The following is a 23,672-nucleotide window of genomic DNA, read 5'->3' on the forward strand; positions in this document are numbered from 1 at the left end:
GACTAAATACTGTCATGTCACCCACTGACCGTTATACCAGGACTAAATACAGTCACGTCACCCACTGACTGCTATACCAGGACTAAATACTGTCACCTCACCTGGTGACTGCTATACCAGGACTAAATACTGTCACATCACCCACTGACCGCTATACCAGGACTAAATACTGTCACATCACCCACTGACCGCTATACCAGGACTAAATACTGTCACATCACCCACTGACAGCTATACCAGGACTAAATACTGTCACATCACCCACTGACAGCTATACCAGGACTAAATACTGTCACATCACCCACTGACAGCTATACCAAGACTACATACAGTCACGTCACCCACTGACCGCTATACCAGGACTGAATACTGTCATATCACCCACTGACCGCTATACCAGGACTAAATACTGTCACATCACCCACTGACCGCTATACCAGGACTAAATACTGTCACATCACCCACTGACAGCTATACCAGGACTAAATACAGTCACGTCACCCACTGACTGCTATACTAGGATTACAAAGTATTCCACTGACAGGTGGCCCCTGCAAGGGCTGGGGCCCTGGGCAATTGCCCAGTTTGCCGACCCGCCTAACGCCGGCCCTGGCTGCACCCCCGAATCTTCTCTCTTCAGCTCAGTACACACACGTAGACTATCGTCTACCAGAAACCAGGACCTGTGATGATGCCATAGTCATGTAAAATATATCAGCCCCCCATATACAGTCCCATGTAAAATATATCAGCCCCCTATATACAGTCGCATGTAAAATACATCAGTCCCCTGATATACAGTCACATGTAAAATATATCAGCCCCCTATATACAGTACAGTCCCATGTAAAATACATCAGTCCCCCGATATACAGTCCCATGTAAAATACATCAGCCCCCCGATATACAGTCCCATGTACACCGCTCCCCTCTTACCCTGCTGCACCTCTGGCTCTTCTCTCTACAGCAGAATACATACATAGACTATCACACGTACAGAAACCATGGTTACAGGACCTGTGATGATGTAACAGTCATGTGATCATCAGCCGCATGTATGGGAGGAGATCAGATGTTACAGCTCTACATGAAAGTCTGTGTGTAATGTATAAGACCTCCTACTCCGCTCTGCTCTCATCCGCTCTTCACACAACTATCTTTAAGATTTCTCCCGTGCATCCCCCATACTCTGGAACTCCTTACCAAGACACATAAGACTGACCCCCACAATCACAGGCTTCAAGAAGGCCCTGAAGACTCCCCTATTCAGGAAGGCCTACAACCTCCAATAACACCAATATCACGGCACCGCCATCTGTACGGCCTCTCCCCTCATGGAATTAATGGTGCTATACAAATAAACAATAATAATATATGTAGCAGAGCTGTCTGTGTGTGATGTGTCTGTAGCAGAGCTGTCTATGTGTGATGTGTCTGTAGTGGAGCTGTCTGTGTGTGTCGTGTATGTAGCAGAGCTGTCTGTGTGTGACGCGTATGTAGTGGAGCTGTCTGTGTGTGACGTGTATGTAGCAGAGCCGTCTGTGTGTGACGTGTATGTAGCAGAGCCGTCTGTGTGTGATGTGTATGTAGTGGAGCTGTCTGTGTGTGATGTGTATGTAGCAGAGCCATCTGTGTGTGTGATGTGTATGTAGCAGAGCTATCTGTGTGTGGCGTGTATGTAGCAGAGCTGTCTGTGTGTGGCGTGTATGTAGCAGAGCTGTCTGTGTGTGACGTGTATGTAGTAGAGCTGTCTGTGTGTGATCTTTACCCAATATTATGTTTTTTTTAGATCACTATTAATCCCATGGTGCTGTACATTATTATATTACTCCCATCAGTTTGCTGATAAAGTCCAAACACACACATAACACTGAGTCCTTCTTTACAAGCATGTGCATATTATCTGATCTGTATGTCCTGTTCAGTAAACTGGGAAGAGGGGGGGGGGGGTTATAGGAAGTGAAAAGAAGAGACAACAGGAAAAGCTGTTTAAACAAGGAGATGGGAAAACCCCTTTCCCCATATGTCAAACAGCAGCACAACGAATGGGGGTATTGCTGCCCCTGCGTGCAGTTTAGGACAGGTGGAATTTTTAATTAGTCAATCAATCCTCCCCTATAAGGGATCCAGAGACACCCCCACGGTGTTTTTTTTCTGTCCTGTGTGTGGGACAGGTGGTGGAGGCTCTCTGGCCTCCTGTATGGTTTGGAGGAAGGTGTCTTAAAACCTTCTTATTCTTCTTTTTCTTTCCCTTTTCTTTCTTTCCTAGAAAGATCTGGTTTTATATTGCAGTCTTTTGTCTTTCCTGTTACTGACCTTCAGCTGTGTTGCAGTTTGTTCATTGCCAGCAGTTAAGTTAAGCTGAGTCCTCTCCAGATTTTCCTCTGTGGCCAGTGCAGGATTTGTCCCCAAATCCTGCACAAGCTGTCCTGGACTGGCTTAGCGTCACTGTCTCGGCAGCCCGGCACGGGAAGCGAGTGGTGGATTGGGGAGGCCCCGTGGACGCAGCGCTGCTTTAACTTACCTATTAGCAGCGCTACTCCAGCAGCTGCCCCTTATGGGGGGGGGGGGGGCGTTCTGAAGACCGGCACAATGGGGTTGAGGGCCCGGCCTGCTGGGGCTTACAATCTATGAGGGAAGGGGAATAGTGACAATAGGGGATGGTAGAGACTGTACAGATGGCGGTGTGGTGGCAGTAGTGCTATTGGAGGTTGTAGGCCTTCCTGAAGAGATAAGACTTCAAAGACTTAGGGTGCATTCACACTACGTAACACCAGCGTGTATCACAGCCGTACACGCCGGCGCTACAGCAGGGCTGCCGAACACTTCCCATTCATTTCTATGGGAGCCGGCATGCGAGCGTTCCCCATAGAAATGAATGGGAAGTGTTCGGCAGCCCTGCTGTAGCGCCGGCGTGTACGGCTGTGATACATGCTGGCGTTACGTAGTGTGAATGCACCCTTACCCTGATTTATTGAACCAGGCTGCTGGGTCTAAGTTTTTCTCTAAATTAGACTTGAGAGGGGTCTATGGTCTTATCTGGATTCGGGAGTGGGATGAATGGAAGACAGATTTTAACACACTTGAAGGGCATTATGAGTACTTAGTAATGCCCTTGGAGTTGAGTAATGCTCCCGCAGTATTTCAGTCTTTTGTTAATGACATTTTTCAGAGTTTTGCAGGCCATTTTGTCATTGTTTATTTACATGATATTTAGATTTTTTTCTCATGACTGGGAGTCTCATGTTAAAGGGATTCTATGATTAGAATCCCGTACTTTAATACTAACATGTAGGAATAGCCTTAATAAATTCTATTCTCCTACCTTTAGGAGTCTTCTACGTGCCACTGTTCGGTAGATACTCCCGGTTTGCTTTTGTAACCCCTGCTAGGGGTAAAGTAACAGCAGTAGGCAACACTGTACAGACACCCTGGAGTACTGAGCTTAGGCAGGGGTTTCCCGAGTCAACCCCTGACAGAAGAGGACAATCCTCCTGCCTTCCTACAGAGCTCCGAGAAAGATTCGGGTGGAGGCACTGCGCCATAGCGAATTTAAAGATATACACACCCTTCTTATAGAGTGAGTTCTGAAAGGGTGTTACACTTTGGTATGCAAATGAGTTTTCTCGCAACACTGGGGGCGTTCCCTGTGCTGTTTGAAAACTCTCCAGCGCTGCCTCATCTTCTGGTATGCCTCTTTGCCATGTCCTCTGTGACATCTTCTTCTGACGTCGGTCTTCTAAATCCCTGGCATGCGCAGTCGGCTCTGCTATTGGGCAGAGCCAACTGCGCATGTCTGCGGCCATTTTCTTGTGGCCTCTTAAATGAGCATACTGTACGTGTTTTTCTACTTTATACCATACTGTACGTGTACTAAACTCCCTCTCAGACTCGTCCTCAGGAAAGTCAGTCATATCTCAAAGAGTGCTAGGCTCTCTTAATTGACGTATCCACGATGCGGGACTAATTGACATTTGGAAGCATCATCACCCCTCGAAAAAAGACTACTCCCATTATTACCTCAGCTCACATCAGAGACTTGATTATATTTTGTGTTCCTCCTGTCTCCTACAGGCCTCTCACTCAGCTCGCAAGCGCTACTATCTCAGACCATGCACCAGTCTCCACCTCCCTGTTTGTGCCTGAAGTAACTCCATGTCAGTGGACTTGGCGGCTGAATGAAGGGCTACTGAATGATAACACTCTAGTTTCTGAAACTGCTGAAAGCTTCAAAGAATCTTTTTGAGTCAATGCAACGCCAGATATCTTGATAGGGTAGCATGGGAGACCCACAAGGTCTATGTCTGGAGCATCATGAATGCTAAAGTTGCTGTACTAAAAAAGAAAAGACAGAAAGAAGTGAACTCGCTTCTAGCACAAATCTCGCCGATAGAGATTTGAAGAACCGACTAGCCTCTCCAGTTTGATTTAAATTCTTTACGGGAAAGGCTAAAGCACATCTTCCCCCTACAAGTCTCAAAACACCAGCTTTTCTACAAGCTTCATCTGTACGAGCATAGAGATAAAGGGGGTAAACTAATCACTACATCTAGAAAGTGAAAGCAAAATCTTATATTCACACTATCACAGACAACTCTACTTAACAACACCCCGAAAATCGCTGAGGCCTTTCAGAAGTTCTACGAGCAGATTTAAGGGACGGAGACACTGCCTCAGAAGCAGCTGACAGATAAAAGAAAACTGAAGACTTCTTGAACTCGCTTGGCCTACTGACTTTCTTGTGTGAAGTGACAACCACATTACTGGAACCCATTACTCTACCTGAACTGAAGAAGATACTGTGCAGTGTCCCCTCCGGCAAAAGCCCGGTTCCAGATGGCCTGACACTGCTGTATTATAGAAAACTTTGCAATGTCCTATTACCCCAACTAACCTCATTATGCAATGCTCCGTTTGTATGAGAAGTTCTATCAAGACAATCGCAGGAAGCATTTATCACACTGAAACCAAAAGATGGCAAAGACTCCACACTGTGCGGCAGTTATCACCCAATATCACTCCTGAACCTGGATGTGAAAATCTGGGCCAAACTTTTAGCTCTTTGCCTGCAACCCCTTTTACCCTCCTAAAAAAAATGAAAAACGGTCAGAATTTGTGAAGTCTCGGGAGGGAAAAGACCACATGCACAAGCTACTCCATGCAATCTCCCTGACTCGCAAGTAACAAAATCCATTGGTCCTTCTCGGAGTCGACACCGAGAAGGCCTTTGACAGGGTGGGCTGGGACTTATATGAGAGCGACTCTTCGAGTTTTCAGTTTTCCTGCACCCTTCATTTCAGCAATCTTTTCCCTATATTCTGATCCCCATGCACGTCTGAATGTCAATAGGACTCTGTCCCCGTATTTCAATATTACTAACAGACTTGCCAGTGTTGTCCCGTTTCCCTCCATATTCATCCTCACACTAGAATAATTGCTGCAAGCAGTCCGCCTACATCCACAAATTAAAGTACTCTCAATTGGTTTGCACTCATTGCATTCACGGACGACATCCTCTTTCTGATAACCAATCCGGAGGAGGGTCTTCCATTCTTGACAGATCTGATGAAAGACTATGGTGCGCTATCGAACTATAAACCTAATCTTTCGAAGTCAGAAGTGTTAGTGGTGTCTCTGCTGGCAGTACAAGATAAGATCTGACTGACTTCCCTGTACGTATGGAAACATGATCACATTAAATACCTATGTGTCAACCTGACCAGTGACCTACAAGACATACATAAAGAGAAATACTTGCCCCTACTCTGAGACTTACAGACCACTCTTCACTCCTATGATTTACCCTTCTTGTTTTGGTTTGGATGGAAAAACCTCCTGCAGACGTATGTGGTGCCAACAGAGCTTTACCAGTTCCCTGTCGTCCTTACCAGCGGCACAATGTGGGGTATTTCGTGCCCCTGCGTGCTGGTAGGACAGGCGGAGTTTTAATTAGCCATGTATTAATTTCACATGGCTCGTTCCCTTTAAGAGGGCACAGATACCTCCCCCCTGTGTGTTTTTTTCTGTCCTGTGTAAAGGATCGGACAGGTGGAGAGGACTCTGTGTCCTCCTAAAGAGAAAGAAGGAAGAAGTTGTAAGTTGCAGGTTCTCACCTGTTCAAATCAAGCACTCTGGCCTGCTGGACTTCTGTGTCAGTCCTGCAGGGAGAAGAGGGGTAAGTTTAAAGGCTCCTTTATCTCTTCATATATCCCTGCCTCCCTCCCACAATGTTTGCCTCATGTATTCCCGGCAGTCCCGTCTTGTTTGGGCTTTGTGGAGCCGCGCACCGCTGGCGTGTACGCATGGCTCCAGGAATGGGTACTTCCGTTTTCGTGGAACCTTCTCTGTCTAGGAGGTTCCCGGCCGGGCGCTCATAGAGGTGACACCGGCACTTCCGGTTTCGGCATCCGCCGCTCCGGGACCACGCAGACAGCGGTGCAGTGCGGCTATAGAGGCAAGGTATGTGCCAAGGGTCTGTTGGCTAGGGAGGGAGCAACTCATAAGGCCTGAGAGTGCTCTCAGGAGGGCAAGGAACAGAGCTCACATATTTTTTTAAGCCACGCCCCTTTCTGGATACAGGGCTGTAAACAGGGGCATGGTTGCTTCCCTCATTGCCTGCTAGTTTAATCCACTAGCTGGTTCCGTGTTGTGGCTCGTGTTACTGCTTCAACTACACTTGTTCTAGTGCAAACTCGACTGAAGTTTGGTAAGTTGTCTGACTGAAGCTGGGTGAGTCTCCTTATATGGTTCCTTGAATGTACTCCTTTATGTTCCGTATCCTATGCTTAGGTATCGCTGAAAGCTAGTTTCTTTGTCATGTCTTCGTCTTCCACCCCTCCGGGGATCAAGTGAGACGGATGAAGTCTTCAAAAGGAGACATCTGGCTTGTATTGAATGTGACGTTCTACTCCCTGATAGTAGGTGCGGTCTTTTTCGTCTGCTAATTCTCCCAATGGTGGGAGTATCCTGAATGTCATTTTTTGCCTCTAGGCTATGACTGGTCATGCTGCCAGCAATGCAGGGGACCTCTGCGGGAGGAACCCGTTACCAGTGATATGGTAGCATAGGTCAAGGAGTACATGGTGAGTACGTTAGCCGCTAAAAGGGGTAGGGTCCCCACTGGCTTCTAAGTATCCTTGTTTTTGCAGGATGATTCCTTAAAGGATATCCGTACATCACTGGCTCAGCTCACCAAGAAACAGTGCATGAGAGGCGTTCTGTTTCGCTGCCCTCCCTGGAGTGCCTCCAGGTGGAGGATGAGTCCATATCATCGGACGACCAGTCCTCCTGTTCCAGCAGACCCATTTTTTCATTGTGAGAAGACTAACAAGCTGCTGAAGGCCATCTGGTCGTGGGACCAGATTGGCGAGGGGGAAGCCTCTGCGTCCACCTCTGAAAAGCGGAGGGTTTTTCAAGTGGACGCCTCCATGGCCAGTTTAATGGAACAAGAGTGGAAGCAGCCGGAGGAAGCTTATGTCACCACCAGGGCTTTCAAAGCAGTATATCCAATTGATTCCTCCCAGCTGGATCGCTGGGGTCCTCCGCCCAAGGTGGATTTGGCCATCTCTAAGCTCTCCCGTCGCACTGTCGTGCCTATCGATGATGGGTCAAACCTCCAAGATTTGCTCGATAGGAGAGTGGATTCAACACTCAAGAAGGCGTATTCGTCTGCTTCAGCCCAGATGGCAGTGGGCATCGCCTCCACAGAAGTAGCTGATAAGCTTCAAGCCCGGTTGGACCGTCTGGAGCGGGACATCGACTCCGGGGCCAACAGGGATGTCATCCTGGCGTCCATGGGGGAATTCCGTCTCGCTACGGATTTCCTGAGAGAGTGAGCAAGACAGAAGGTGAAACTGGCTTCCAAGACCATGGCTCTGAATACCGCTGCCAGGAGGCCCTTGTGGCTCAAAACTTGGCGGGCTGATGTCACCTCCAAATTTTCTTTATGCTCCCTCCCCTTTCAACCAGGGAAGATTTTCGGCCAGGGGCTGGACGACCTGATGGAGGGGCTGGCTGAAGGTAAAGGCAGGTCGCTACCACAAGCGACCAGAAGAAGAAGGCTTTCCCCTTCTAGGGGTCGAGCGTCTACATCCCAATACAGGCCTCAGCAAGGTAACCAGAGACGCTTCAGATACCGCCCAAAGGGGCGGGGCAAGGGGTCCCCAAGGAAGACCCTAAGAAGAAGGGGTTTTGAGGAGGCTTCGCTCTCTGTGTCCAGCTCTCCCGTAGGAGGGTGCCTTTCCAAATTTTTCCGTGGCGTGGCATCTTCACATTTTGGATCCATGGGTCCTTCAGTTCGTTCAGCGGGGGTACGCAATAGAGTTCTCACACCCTCCTGTGGACCGGTTCATCACTACACGGGTTTTACCAGCTCTACAACAGGTCTGCCTGGAGGCTTCCGTGGCAGAATATTTTGCAAAGGGGGCCCTGGAAAAGGTCCCTCCCTCAGAAGTGGGATAAGGAATTTATTCACCCGTATTCCTGGTTCCAAAGTCCACAGGAGGGTGGCGGATGATTATAGATCTTCGGTTCCTCAACCTTTTCATAAAGGGAAAGCCATTCAGGATGAAGTCCATAGACTCAGTAACCAACTTTCTATTGCGCGACGAGGTCATGGTCACCCTGGACCTGAAGGATGCCTACTTACATATCCCCACCTTCCCGCCACACAAGAAGTATCTACGCATAGCCATTCTTATGGCTGGTCACAGAGAGCACCTACAGTTCACTGCTCTGCCATTCGGCATATCGTCAGCCCCGTACGTATTCACCAAGATGGTCGCACCAGTTACCGCCACCCTCAGACTGCAAGGCCTCTTCGTGGTTCCCTACCTCGACGACTGGCTTATAAAAGCTCAGTCTACTTCAATTCTCCATCACCACCTCCAGATAGCCATCTCCTTCCTCCAGGAGTTGGGTTGGCTGATCAATTGGGAGAAGTCAGAAATAGTGCCATCCACCCGGAAGAAATTCCTAGGGTTTATTCTGGATTCCCAGAGCATGCAGATTTTCCTATCCTGTCCAAGGCGAGCGAAAATAGAAGCTTCAGTGCAGGGCCTTTTCCGGACCCGGCGGGTCACCATCCGCACCGCCATGCGGGTCCTAGGCCTAATGTCGTCTTCAGCCAAGGCGGTCCCTTGGGCTTCATGGCATTTGCGTCCCCTTCAGATGGAGGTGTTGAGAGCCTGGAACAGATCTCCACGGGGACTGCACAGGAAGATCTGCCTTTCTCCCGGTACCCGTCTTTCCCTCAGATGGTGGAGACACCTGAAAGACGGAAGGTCCTCGGTCCAACCTCGTTGGACCCTGTTGACAACAGATGCGTCCCATACGGGATGGGGAGCCCACCTAGACAGCGGGACCGTCCAGGGTCTGTGGAGGAATCCAAAGGTAGGAACCTCCAACCTGAAGGAGCTAAAAGCAGTCTATCTGGTGCTGAAGTACTTTGCCCCTTTTCTCGAAGGGAAGGCAGTCAAGGTCCGGACAGACAACATGACGACGGTAGTATACTTGAACAAGCAAGGCGGCACCAGGGTTCCAGCCCTACTGAGAGAGGCGAACTTGATTTTCACGTGGGCAGAGAAGAATCTGTCCCACATATCCGCTGTTCACATCAAGGGCTCCCTGAACATAGTAGCGGATCAGTTGAGTCGGGGTATCCCTGTATCAGGAGAATTGTCTCTCAATCAAGACAGATTCCAACAGATTGTCCAAGCATGGGGCCTTCCAGACGTCGACCTCATGGCAACCTGACTCAACGCCAAGGTGGAAACCTTCTGTTCTCTGTACCAGGAGGACAATGCCTTGGCAGTGGATGCCCTGTCCATCCCATGGAGGTTCAGGCTGATATACATTTTCCCTCCAGTTTCCATCATACCCAAGGTATTGATGAAAATCAGACAGGACCAAGTCTCGGGAGTTGCCATAATCCCGTTCTGGCCGAAAAGGACTTGGTTTGCCCAGCTCATGTGGATGAGTCAAGGCAGGTATTGGAGGCTTCCCCCCCTCCCAGATCTGGTGACACAAGGAGAGCTGAGACACCACGATCTGAGGAGATTCAATCTGACAGCCTGGAGGTTGACCAGTCCCTATTAAGGAATAGAGGACTGTCTGAAGGCGTCCTAAGGACTTTAGCCAGCGCCAGGGCCAACTCTACCAATAAGAATTACCGTAGGGTCGGTAATATTTTCCAGGCCTCGTGCACGGATCACATAGTGGACTCCTCCGATCCCCCTGTGAGGGCGATCCTGGATTTCCTTCAGGACGGCCTAGACAGAGGGCTTGCAGCTTCTACCCTGAAGGTACATGTGGCCGCTCTGTCCGCCTATCTGGGGAGGCGGTTGTCTCAAGATCCTTTAGTGAGCACCTTTATCAAAGGGGCAACTAGGCTGAGACCAGCAGTATCTGCTCCTGTCCACCAATGGGACCTCAACATGGTCCTAAAGGCACTTTGTGTTGCTCCATTCGAACCCCTGGAGTAGGTGGATCTAAAGTGGCTGACCTATAAGGTATCTTTTCTCCTCTCTGTCACCTCGGCAAAAAGAGTAGGGGAGCTTCAAGCACTCTCATCGGAAGCTCCTTACATTGCCTTCTTTGAAGACCGTGTTCAGTTAAGATTTCTGCCAGGGTTCAGGCCTAAGGTTTCTTCTAGGGCAAATGTGTGTCAGCTCATTTGCCTGCCAACCTTTTCCAGTACCCACTTCCCCTGAGGAGGAGAGGTGGCATACTCTGGATTTAGTCCAGAACCTGCAGATTTATCTTCAGCGCATGCGCGCTTTCAGGAGATCTGAAAACTTATTAATAAATTATGTAGTTTGCCATAAAGGCCGCAAGGCTTCTAAAGCAACCATCTCCCGCTGGGTGAAGGAAGCAATCAAGTTGGCGTTTGTGAAACAGAACTTACCTCCGCCCACTGTCCTAAGGGCCCACTCGACACGGGCAGTGTCGACCTCTTGGGCGGAAATCAAGGCTTTTGCCTTGGATTAGATTTGTGCAGCAGCATCCTGGTCTTCAGAATCGACTTTTGTGAAGCACTACCAACTTGATCGGTATAGCTCAGGAGCTACTGCCTTCGGGCGCACTGTATTACATTCTGCTTGTGTTTAATGTCCCACCCTTATGGGGATTACTTGCTATTTCCCCACATTGTGCCGCTGGTAAGGACGACAGGGAACGAAGGATTATGTAGATAATCTTGTTTCCCTTAGTCCTAACAGCGGCACAAGGATTCCCCCCCTATTGTTGTTTATTTGAAATGTATGTATTATTACTTGTTATTTACACACAGGGGGGAGGTATCTGTGCCCTCTTAAAGGGAACGAGCCATGTGAAATTAATACATGGCTAATTAAAACTCCGCCTGTCCTACCAGCACACAGGGGCACGAAATACCCCACATTGTGCCGCTGTTAGGACTAAGGGAAACAAGATTATCTACATAATCCTTCGTTCCAAATGCTCCTGATCTCCCTCCCGAGCTCATACCTCTGAGCTTTACACTCTCTATTTGCTAGATTTGTCTCCAAAAAAACAAGCTGGCCCAGCAGGCCTATAGCCTCCTGACTAGGCCGAAAGATAAAGGTCGAATCTCATTGCCTGATATTATCTTCTATTACAATGCCAGTCTCCTTAATGGTTGTCTTTGAGTGCTCCAATCAAGAATTCACTCTTTAGAGAAATGACAGAGCAGGGACATGAAGATGGCCTTACTGCAAGTCTATGGAACTCAGATCTCAAAAGCCTACGCAACCCCAAGTTTGACTTCCTCTTGAAAGGGCCTTGCGAGACCTGGCACACTCATAAAGCTCATTTAGCCCCTTCGCCATCACGTCTCTACTCAGGGGAGCTACTTCTGTGCCTACTACCGAGGGCTGTCAGAATATTTGAGGATTTTTGGGTTAAACTTCAAGGAAAGAGTTTGGGTGATCTCTTCTCTGACAATAAACAGCTAACATTCTACTCCCCGAATGTGACTGACTGATGTGAACTTAACTCATCTCCACTACGAACACTTCAGATGGTATACTGCCTCCATTCCTCAAGCCCTGACCCTCCATAGAGCCCCTACTCATTTCGAAAAGCTGATTATGTCTACTGCCCGAAACATGCAGAAACTAACTCATTGTAAATCGGCCTTGTCCTCCAGTTTCTCAGACTACAAGCTGGCCAGCTTGGCTTCCTGAGTTATACTATCGCTTCCCTAACCAGACACATGTCCTCAGAGAAACGTCCTAGCCATGCATTTGATTAAAACAGCAAAGTCACTCATACGCAGCAACTGGCTCCAGTCAAGCCCACCTTCTCACTGGACTGAAAAAGTTGCACAGGTTGTCAGATTTGAAGAGCTCCTAAGCTGGTCAAGAGGCACTCATTATCGTTATCTTCGTCTCTGGTCACCCTGGTTGAAGTTCTGTGGTACTGGCATCACCACAGATCGCTACGCAGAATAGGCCCAGGTCTCTGTTCTGTGTGTTAACTACTCTTACTCTTTCACTCTCACCCCCTCTAGTGTCTACACTTTACTCTTGATTGGTGTTCTGTTTCCATGCTCCCCCTATGATTGCAGTCTTCCACTCTTTCTGGCCTTGCTTTTTCTTCTCCTCGCTCCTCTTCTCTCTCTCTCTACCCCCTTTCCTTTTCTCTTTTCTCCCCCCCCCCACCTTCCTCTTCTCTTACTCTACTCTCAGCAGCCTTCTTACCCCCCAACTCTCCATTATAATTATTCTCCAGTCCCTTGATGGTTTTGGCACCAGGAAGACTGGACACCCAAAGTTTCTTCTGTGGTGGATAGTTTTTCCAAGGCCCCCTTGTTCAGTTATTCCAGAATGGAATTTTTCAGTATAACCTGCTTCAGTGAAGGAAGAGAGCAGGTTGCAATTAATCTGTCTTGAGGTGGGCGAAGAAAATCGACCACATAAATCCCACTGTATTACATGTGAGACCCAAGGTTTTGGATCTTCTCCTGTCAGACGGTGAGGAAATGAGAGAGGTGTCCCTCCACAGGAGTATTTCCCACTGTAGGAGGTGAGAAGGTAGTGGTAAAAGCCAGGCTTCTTACTGTCCCCTTCCTTGGGAAGCTTAAAGGGGTATTCCCACGTCGCATACTCACCAGTCTTCACTGCTGTAAAATCTTCTTTCTTCCTGGTTTCTTGCATCATTTGGTGGGCGGGGTTTCACATGCAACCTGCCGTTTAGCTCCGCGCCCAAATTAGCGTGTAGCTCCGCCCACCGCATAGCCTGATCCTATGGGGCGGCTGAAGGGCCTGTGATGTCATCAAAGGTACTTAAACACTATATGCACAATATTGGACTATTAAGTACACGCAGGAGCAACTCCATTCTGTTTTACATACAGAGACTGCCTGTCTCTGCCATAATGAACACAATTGAATTAGCTAGCTTGATAACTGGGAGAACAGAAGACCAGTTCAGAAATGAAAGCAGCTCCTCTCCTGTATCTGAGTGCAGGAGGCTAGGTCATGTGGTGTAGACACAGGAATAGTTAGAAACACTGGTTTGCTCCCGTGCACTTAGCCCCCCCCCCCCCCCGCCCAAGCAGTATAGATAGGATCCTTGTGATGGGACAACCCCTTTAAGTCAAGCCCCTCTGGACTGATATCTAACGCGCTTCTGATATTGAGGCCAAGACTGAGACAGCTGCTGATTACTTCTGCCCCGGCTACACCTTCCATGATGTCCAGGCCTGTACCAAAAAAGTTTACCCAGCACAAAGGCTAGGGAGCATAAATTATACTTGAACGTGTTGTATTCTTGCTCCCAAAGCCTTCAACCATAATGGCCTTCTAACAGCTGTAGAAAGGTCCATAGATTTGGTTTGACTTGATGTATAGAATCTTCTACTAGATAGTCTGCTGCCGAGGAAACCAAACCCATAAAGGATAATAGATCGTCTCTGGAGACTCCGAAGTCAATGTCCCTCTCCAGTTGGGCAAGGGCAGAGTGCAGGTTATTCAATAGCTCGCTAGAGGCAATGCCCGCAGAAGTCTGAACAGAGGTTGAGGAATAAGCTCTGCTAAGGGTGCACTCCATGAGTCTAAGCATAGAGTCTTGGATATTGGAGCCATCTTATTCCAGGACGACTGTATGGTGGGACAGTTTAGCTACCGCCATATCAACCATAGATCGGGGGACCCCGACTATCCGCAACCTCATCAGGAGCATGCTCAGGCATTGTAGGGAGGTTATACAGGCACATCGAGACCACACACACTACTGAGCCTCATTTTGACATGTTTTAAGGACATTACATCAAAGTTGATCAGCCTGTAGTGTGTTTTTCCACTTGAATTTTGGGGGTGACTCCGAATCCAGGTCTCCATTGGTTAATAAATATATATAATCAGGGTAAAGAAGAGTATTGATAAACAGCAAGCAGACAGTAGCAAAGAAAAAGGAAGTGTACAGAGGCCTCCCCCTATAAGAGACAACACATCATTGTTTGAGAGCAAAGTTTAAATAAGAATGTAAGAGAGACCATACTTCCCCATAATTTTTTTTATATAAACAAACACTTCTAGAGACCCTTAACAATGGGGTCTTTAATACCGGTACAGCGGTAAAGAGAATGGCTTTAAACTAGGCCGGTAGCGCAATTCAGCGCTATCGGAAGTAAGCCACAAAAGTGTAACAGAAAAAAAAAAGTCGCCCAGGAAACCGAACCTACCTAAAGGTTCTGGAGCCTGAAGTGACAAAGTCCCTTCCCCTGGCTCCAGAGCTGAAGCCCGGTCTGAAGCTGCTCAGTGGCTGCAATCCGATGAGATCCGACACACCCAGCCAAGAATGGCCTTTGACAAAGAGCGCGGGAGAAACAAGGAATTCTCAGGAGTAAAGAAAAAACTTCCAAGGAAAAGAAATGAACAACGGAAGAGGAGAAAACTACTAAAAGTAAGTAGTTAACCCTCAAAATCTTTTTAGGAAAAAATGGGAGGACGAAAGAGCTTCCTCCACTTGTCCCACCACACAAGGCAGAAAAAAACACGAGGGGAAGAGGTTTCTTTTGCCCTCTTAAAGGGGTGTTGTCTGGCAATTAATTATTCTAATTAAAAATTCTCTGTCCCACCAGCATACAGGTGCAGAAATACCCCATACTGTGCTGCTGCTAGGACATAAGGGAAAAGAACATTAAACAGGGAGTCAAATGGTCCATCTCAAAGAAAAGAGACAAAATTTCAATCACTACATTAAAGTTTCCAGGGATCCCATATACAGACAACGCAGTGCATTTTCTTTGCTCGATCGAGGAGAAGATGGTCGTCCACCTTTGCACTGTTAGTGGAGTGAACGAGGAAGACAATAACGCAAACAGTAGAGGGCTTTACACACAGGTATTTTAATCAATATCTTACAGAATTTTCAAATTGCAAATCTCAGATTTTGGTGCTCAATTTAAAAAAAAAGTTGTTGAACAACCTATTTATGATGTGATTTTTCATGTTTACAATCTAAACATGAAAAGCTTTTACGGCGCAAGTTCTTTGATGTGTAATTAGTAGATTACTTTTTATTAAAATAATTTAATAACACATCTATATTTAAATTTCCACATTCTGGACATGTAAATGTCTTCTCTCCTGTGTGAATTCTCTGATGTCTATTAAAATCTGATATAAAGGTAGAGTATTTCCTTCATTTTGGGCAGGAACATGACTTCTATCTTGTGTGAATCCTTTGATGAGTAACAAGACTTGATTTATCTGTAAAACTTTTGGCACATTCTGAACATGAATATGGCTTCTCCCCTGTGTGAATTCTGAGATGTTTATCAAGACCTGACTTCTGAGTAAAACTTTTCGCACATTCAGAACATGAAAAAGGCTTCTCCCCTGTGTGAGTTCTCAGATGTTTATCAAGAACAGTTTTCTGAGTAAAACATTTGCCACATTCAGAACATGAAAATGGCCTCTCCCCTGTGTGAGTTCTCAGATGTTTATCAAAAACTGTTTTCTGACGAAAATCTTTCCCACATTCAGAACATGAAAATGGCTTCTCCCCTGTGTGAGTTCCTTGATGTAGAAGAAGATTTGACTTTGAAGTAAAACATTTACCACATTCTAAACATGAAAATGGCTTCTCTCCTGTGTGAATTCTTTTATGTGCAGTAACATGTGATCTAGATGTAAAACACCTTCCACATTCTGAACATGAATATGGCTTATCTCCTGTGTGAGTTCTTTGATGGACAACAAGATATGATTTCTGATGAAAACATTTCCCACATTCTGAACATGAATATGGCTTCTCCCCTGTGTGAATTCTGAGATGTTTCACAAGATTTGATTTGTTATTAACACATATTCCACATTCTGAACATGAATATGGCTTCTCTCCTGTGTGAGTTCTTTGATGAACAACAAGACATGATTTCTGATTAAAACATCTTCCACATTCTGAACATGAATATGGCTTCTCCCATGTGTGAGTTCTCTGATGTACATCACTACTTCGGTAACTTGTATTTTGCTCAGCAGTTTGTGATGAATCAAAAGACAGAACCTGTCTAAAAGGATCAGATGATAGATGAATCTTCTGAAAAACCGATTGTAGATCGAGGGCAGTGACATGTTTTTCATAAAGATCTTGTTTGATACCATGAACCTCTGGTTTATAATCTGTAGATATCAGATGTCCCTCTGAGCTCCTGGTACAGTCATCTGACAAGAAGAAAACAAATTTTACCATCGTTAGCTAAAGAACATTAAAAGTGATATTAATATTTTATAATATTTCTAACCCTAACCTCTAACCTTAAAACCCTAAACCCTATTAGGACACAGGTGTACAGCTGATTACCAGGCACTTGTTCTGTGACTGTAACGAGTGGCACCTGTGTGCTAATCACATGACCATGGACCGTAAATCACATGACCATGGTCGAAGTTTCATCCTCTAGAAGTAACAGAATGAATGACAGCAAGCCGAAATCTAGAAAAGCATGAGGAATTGATACAGAAAGTATATTGGAAAATTGTATATCTTTTTATTGTACATTTATTTGTCAATATTGGTCTGAAAGTAGCCAACCCCTTTAAGGCATCTAGCAATATCCAATAATTAACCAAGACTGGTGATAAAACAGATGACAATCTAGCAGTAGACCTCGGAGCACGGGCCATTAGATCATGATGTTCGGCCACCAGGCTGTTCTCCTCCAGTTTCCCACTTAGGCCAGCATCTTCATCGGTCCATGTTGCGGTGTGCCGGTCACCACTCTTATCTAGTGAAATGCTCAGTGTAGGATGATAAAGTATCCTGTGAGTCAGTGCTATTAGGTGGTATCCGTATCACACACTCCCTGACACCTAGACGTACTTTACTACAGGGGAGAAGCAGTATGGTCATGTATGGGGTAAGTGTAAGGTCAGATGATGATTTCTATGATGATTTTAGCTGATTCTAGGAGTGGATATCAAATATATTTGGCTGGATCAAACAAAAATCCCAGAAATGTGATTGGGGTCCTCATCTAATTTTGAAACATGTTACAAAAAAAAAATGAAACCTATCTGGAAAATACAATTTTAGAATCTCAAATGGGAAACCATGTAACCCTGGAGCCTTATTTGTCGGGGCAGATGATTGAGCCTATTTAAGTTGCTCAAGATCTAAATTAGTATTTGAGCCTGAACCGCAGAGAGAAAAGGAAATTTTATCTTGTCCAAATAATGATACGGCTCTGAATCAAGAAATTGAACACTGGATTGGAAAAATGGGCAAAATAATTATAAGATATGTCATTTGTCTCCAACTAATCCCATTTTAGAGCCCCAGAAAGAGAATCAACTGAACAAATCCGATTTACCCATATTCCTTGGGTGGTCATGTGACCACTCCAGGGATATTTGCTGGTTATCTGGTGACGATCCATTTTCCTGTTTCCAGAAATGGAATGTCACTACTCCGTTCCCAACCCAATCCACTCCCTCAATCCACTCCATCATACTTTCCTTACAGGCTTTTTCCTGTGGGACAGATCCTCCCTTTTCTCCGAATGCCAAGGGGCACTATTGTCTCAGCACTGCTCTGTGGCCTGTTGCCGATAATCCACCTCGACTGCGCAGCTCCCACGCCTGCTTAGTAGAGGTGCATTATTGCTGCAGAGTGAAGAGCAGCGCTGGGACTGTTGCGCGCGTCGGCAGTTAGAAAATGAAGATGGGCCGTCCTGTATGAAGAAGCCTGGAAGGAAGAAAGGTAAGTATATAATGGGGTCGGGCTGAGTAAGTTCAGAAGACCTAGTATTGGGCAGGATAGCTAGAGAGACAGGGAGGGGCTGTAGGGGAAGGAGAGAGAGAGACAGAGAGAGAGAGACCTAGCAGGTAAACAAATGCAGATGATACCAGGAGCTCCCTAGCAGACATTTAAAAAAAAATAAAAAAATATTATAATATTTGCCCGAAAACCCCTTTCAGAACCTCCGCTACCATCTGTTTTTTTAGATCACCTACATGACCTCTAGGCACTCCAAACATCGATAAAATATACTGCAGTACTAATGTACTGCAATCTGCTGAGAAATCCATTCACGTCTATTATCAGCTGCCTACGGCGAATGCTAGTAAGGGGTTAACCAGCCTGATTTAAGATTTGTGGAGCCGCTTATCTTGTGGTGACACCGCTTATCTTTTTTACATTTGGCTGCCTCCACTGCCTATATATAATATACTAGCAGGAGGACTCGGCTTCGCACGGGTATATTTAATTTTTTGTTTATGTAGTGGCCCCAGAAGAATTGCCCGGTTTTGCACTGGTGTATTTTGTATGTCATTTGTGTGTGTCCATAAGCGTCATGTGATCATATGTATCACAGTTTGGATATCAGTGAAAAACCTGTGATCGGTTGTTATGGATACCTGGAGTAAAGCTGTGTGAGTGTGACCGTGTGAAACAGTGTCATCCACAGTGCCCCTGCTGTATTGTAAGCTGACATACAGAAGCCTGGAGTAAAGCTCTGATGTGTGATACTGTGTGCAGTGCCGCGTATCTAATCCTCCGGAGTGTAGTATTGTGTGCAGATGCGCATATCTAATGCTTTGGCGTGTGGTATACAAATGTTAGCCCATAAAGAAATACTGTGGACAAGAAATTGTCCTCATTCACATTGACATATTTCATTATGGGGTCACATTATTTATCATATATGACTTGTATATGACTTGTATATAGCTTAATGGGGGAATATACAGCCGCAAAATCTAACAGGACACAGAAATCTACACAGAACTATACCGTGTTTCCCCGAAAATAAGACATCCCCCGAAAGTAAGGCATGAAGGAGGTTTTGTTAAATTGCCTAATATAAGGCTGAACACTGTGCCCGATGTTCCGTGTGCACAGGAAAGCCGGCTGCTGCCTCTGCTGTGATACCACTGTTCCTGCTGCTGTAACATGAGCTGGGAAAGCATCGTATGCTGCGGGGAGTCCACTCTCCCAGCTCATCCCACAACAGCTGGAACTTCTTTCCTGTGCACACGGAGCACAGCGTTCAGCCGGCTGCAATGCCCACTAAGTGAGGCTCTCCAGCGCAACTGCCGGAAGCCTCACTGATCTCCGCTAAGCCCCTCCCACCACTTCCGACGCGACCAACAGCGGCACCAGCGCTGCTACGAAGATGGGGAAGGTAAGCAGCATACCCCCACCCCCTTAACCTCCTGGACCACCTACAACCGGCAGTCATGCCGGAGCTCCGCTAAGGAAGCACCGGCATGACTGCCGATTGTCCCCCGCTACAGCCGCTGCATGAGACATCCCCAAAAATAAGACAGGTCATATATTTCGGAAGAGAATTTAGTATAAGACACTATCTTATTTTTGGGGAAACACGGTAGTAGTCGGAGAATCTGTGACTGTTCTGTGGTATAGGTAGAAAAAGAGGAGAGACACCGAGCGCTCTGAGTGTAGTATTTTAGTGGGATACATATATATATCTATGTCAGAAGATAATGAAGGTACCAGATGGCCTCTCACCTGCTGGGGTTGTGTAAGTCTCATCACCCTATGTTGCACATAGGTATCGAGGTGAGGACGGCAGCGGTTCAAATCGCTACACGAAGGAGGGGGAGACAACAGGGACTTTACATGATTTACGTGCTGGAGTGCCCCTGTGGCCTCCAGTACATGGGCCGCACAATCAGATGTTTAAGAGAGCGCGTCAATAAACATAGATCAAATGTCACCAATGGTTATACTAAACACAGCGTCTCTCGCCATGCACTGGTTTATCACAATAAAGATTTTTCCGGTTTCAGGATTACCCCTATAGATACGGTCCCCCCATCGACAACACACAGACTGCATGCTCTCAATAGACGAGAGATGTACTGGATATTCAAACTGAACACCCTCCATCCTGCGGGCCTTAACATTGCCTCAGAGGATGTAACCAAACATGTTTAAGGTCTCTCCTCCCCCTTTTCCTTTCTTTCTTTCTCTCTTCATCCACTCACTCATTCATCCCATCCAATATTCATCCATCCTATATTTACCCAATTTCCCTTCACTCTTGTATCCACTCACTTGTCATCTCCTATCAACATTCATTCATTCATCTACATACACTCTATTATCTACCTCTATTATCATTTTTTCATATTCCTCCATTTCCCTATCCATTTCGTCAGTCGTACATCTTTGAACTGATACATCCAATCATCACAGAGGATGTAGTTGTACCACCTTTATTTAAATCCTATGGGTGTACAGCACAAGCGGAGCGATACTGATAGGTCTGTGTCTATTCCTACACGTCCGAGGACACTGCGCATGCGCACCACCTCGGATAACATCGGCAATCCCTGCTGTTTCTCAGTATCAAGTTTTCGGTGATTGCTCATGCGCAATACTCGAGAGTTCGGCTTCAGTCGGCTGTCTTATACACTGGCTGCGGTAAGTCACCACGCATGTGCGTCAGGTCAAGTATGTGCATGCTCTATTGCGTCAGAAGGGATGCCGAGAAAGTGCACGGAGCTGTTCTACGTGGAGCGCGGGAAGCAATTCCCACACTCCACTACCACTAATGAGATAAATTCCGCTGTCACTGTCGAGTCAGTATGCATCTGGCCCGACGTGACCTGGTAAGTTGCGCCCCCAAAAGGGGTTTATTTTGTGCTTTACATCGTCATGTTTGTAGACTCATAGTCCATCCATTATAACTGTACAATATATACTACTGGATGTGGCTAGAGCTCCCATCCGATTAGAGTTAGATCTCATCCAACTATTTATAATAAGTAACATGTGGGAACTACTTGTGTCCAAGGAACACTTTATTGCACTGTATTGTATTTCATTGTATTCCTAACTTTTGTATTCTATATAATGTTTTTATATTAGTGGTTTCATTCATTCACAGACTTTGTTTTAAATTTTTTTCCATCATCTGAATGGTATTAATGAAGGGTAGACAGGTTGTATGTGGCACATAGAGACTAGATAATATCTACCTCTATGCTTTGTCACCGACTTCTCCCAATATGCTGATATCGAATCCCGTTTAGGGACCTGAGATCCCCCTTGGGATTTATTGTGTAGTTGCTTTTCTTGAATGCTCTTTGCATTATTTTAAGGTACAGTTTTTATATTATTTTTTTTTGTATTATTTTGGTTTTTAGCCATTGTTATGTCTGTATTTTCAACAAAACATTTAGGGGTTTGATGTGTCATCTGGATGTGCATACACATGCCCATGTCCCTTTATATTTGTGTTTTGCAGTAAATCTCGCCCTTGAAAAAGGGCTTATAAAAGGCCCGAAACGCGTCGTGTTAAGGCCCCTTCACATGGAGCCCATTGATTTCAATGGGAATCGCGTGTATATGCCGATATACGTGCAATTCCCATTGAAATCAATGGGCTCTGTTTTGAAGCACCACGCTTGGACATGTGTATACGCCGCGCTTACGCCGTGTGAAGGGGCCCTTACACTGCTTTTAACTACTGCAAAAAAAAAAAGAGTTGTTTACCTTGATTTGTCGATCCACCTTGTTTCTTGGCTACCAGTGAGCGCGGAGTCCCTGTTGTTGATCCAGGTCCACATTGCTGCTCTCCAGTGTTCTGTGGTATATTCAGTGGTGACTCCTCACCTGGGCAGTTCCCTGTAGGAATGTCCTCCTCACACTCCTCATCACCACTCACATAGGGATCTTCATTTATTGCTGTGGCCAAAACATTGTTCAGATCTTTACCCTGAAGCTGTGAAATAAATATTGTAAGTCAGCGAAAACGGAAAGAGACACAAGGACTTCACAGCCCGTCTACACATCATAGGGAATATCTCCATCTACCTGATCATCCTGTGGAAGAAGAGGACTGGGACATCTCTCCGGTGTTGTCCTCTTACTGGATCTACCTGTAGGAAACACAGACAGGGACTGAATTCATTCTGTACATACAAATAATGGAAGTCCATGTGTATATAGTCATGTCTATTACCTGCTGATGTGAGGGGCTGGTGGTCCTCCATCATCACCTCCTTGTACAGATCCTTGTGTCCTTCTAAATACTCCCACTCCTCCACGGAGAAATAGACAGCGACATCCTGACACCTTATAGGAACCTGACAACACAATGATACAGTCATCACCCCGACCCCTCCAGTTACTGTATAATGTCCCAGCATTCCCAGCAGTGTCACCTCTCCAGTCAGCAGCTCCAGCATCTTGTTGGTGAGTTCTAGGATCTTCTGTCCATTGATCTCCTCATGTTTCAGGGGGTGAGGTGGAGGTCCTGGGAATGGTCTCAGGGTTCCTCTGCATCCATCAAATACAAGGATCTGACAGCGCCCACTAGAGGTCTTCTTCACTACTGTGTAATCCTGGTTATGGGGAGACACATTAATAAATATCACTACATACATGTCCAGAGTCCATCACCTCTCCAGTCATATCATCTGTTATTACTATAGATAAGAATGATGTAATGATGACATCATCAGAATCTCTCACCTCTCCAGTAAGCTGGTAGATGATCTCTAGGGTGAGATTTAATAGACTTTCCCCCATCTTGTTCCTGTCTCTTTCCATCCTTGATGGATCATTCCGGAATCTTTTCTTATATAGAAGATACTGAGAGGATTCTATATTGTAGGAACCTGAATGGAGAGAAGATGAGACAATGTAATAAATTCACAATATTGCATGCTCGTTGTCAAGGCATTCACAAACAATTCACTGTTCACAGCGTTCCGGGCGCTCCACTGCATCTGCATGCCTGTAAATTCCCGCACGTGAGGCTGGAAAACCAAGCTACGCGCGGGAAACAAGTCGCACATGTGCAGTTAAGGCCAGTGATCGATGATACTATCAACCGCTGGATTCAAAGTATAAGGGAAACCGCGCATACTCATACTAGAACGGCGCAAGACCAATGAGCTGCAGTCAGCAGTGGTAGATTCTGACTGCTAGATCTCTGGAAGAATCTCTCAGTGCGCATGCGCCACCTCACGTAGTTCAATTTCAGTGTTACAGGGCTTCCCCTGTCAACGCGCACATTATATTTATTAGTGGGCTGTTGTTATACATTGACCCTTAATAAAAGTGATCCATGGCCAGTGTAAATCCCACTATAGGGGTGTGATGAACGGCCTAGCAGTTATGGATTGTCAATACCTGTCTCTAGAATAATTTCACATGAAATGTCAATTAACGCCACCCCTTCCTGATTA

At 46.2% G+C, this 23,672-nt stretch overlaps 2 protein-coding genes and 1 pseudogene across 2 annotated transcripts in view; all 3 read right to left on the reverse strand.

Annotated features, from left to right (window-relative positions):
• Positions 1-23,672, reverse strand: part of LOC142190458 (oocyte zinc finger protein XlCOF7.1-like) — a 383,441-nt gene that overhangs the window by 254,724 nt on the left and 105,045 nt on the right. The window lies entirely within an intron of this gene.
• The window catches only part of LOC142190474 (oocyte zinc finger protein XlCOF29-like), a 339,394-nt gene that overhangs the window by 201,466 nt on the left and 114,256 nt on the right, over positions 1-23,672 (reverse strand). The window lies entirely within an intron of this gene.
• The window catches only part of LOC142195521 (uncharacterized), an 83,360-nt pseudogene continuing 75,201 nt past the window's right edge, over positions 15,514-23,672 (reverse strand).

Source organism: Leptodactylus fuscus, chromosome 1, assembly GCF_031893055.1.
Source record: "Leptodactylus fuscus isolate aLepFus1 chromosome 1, aLepFus1.hap2, whole genome shotgun sequence".
NCBI classification, from domain to species: domain Eukaryota; kingdom Metazoa; phylum Chordata; class Amphibia; order Anura; family Leptodactylidae; genus Leptodactylus; species Leptodactylus fuscus.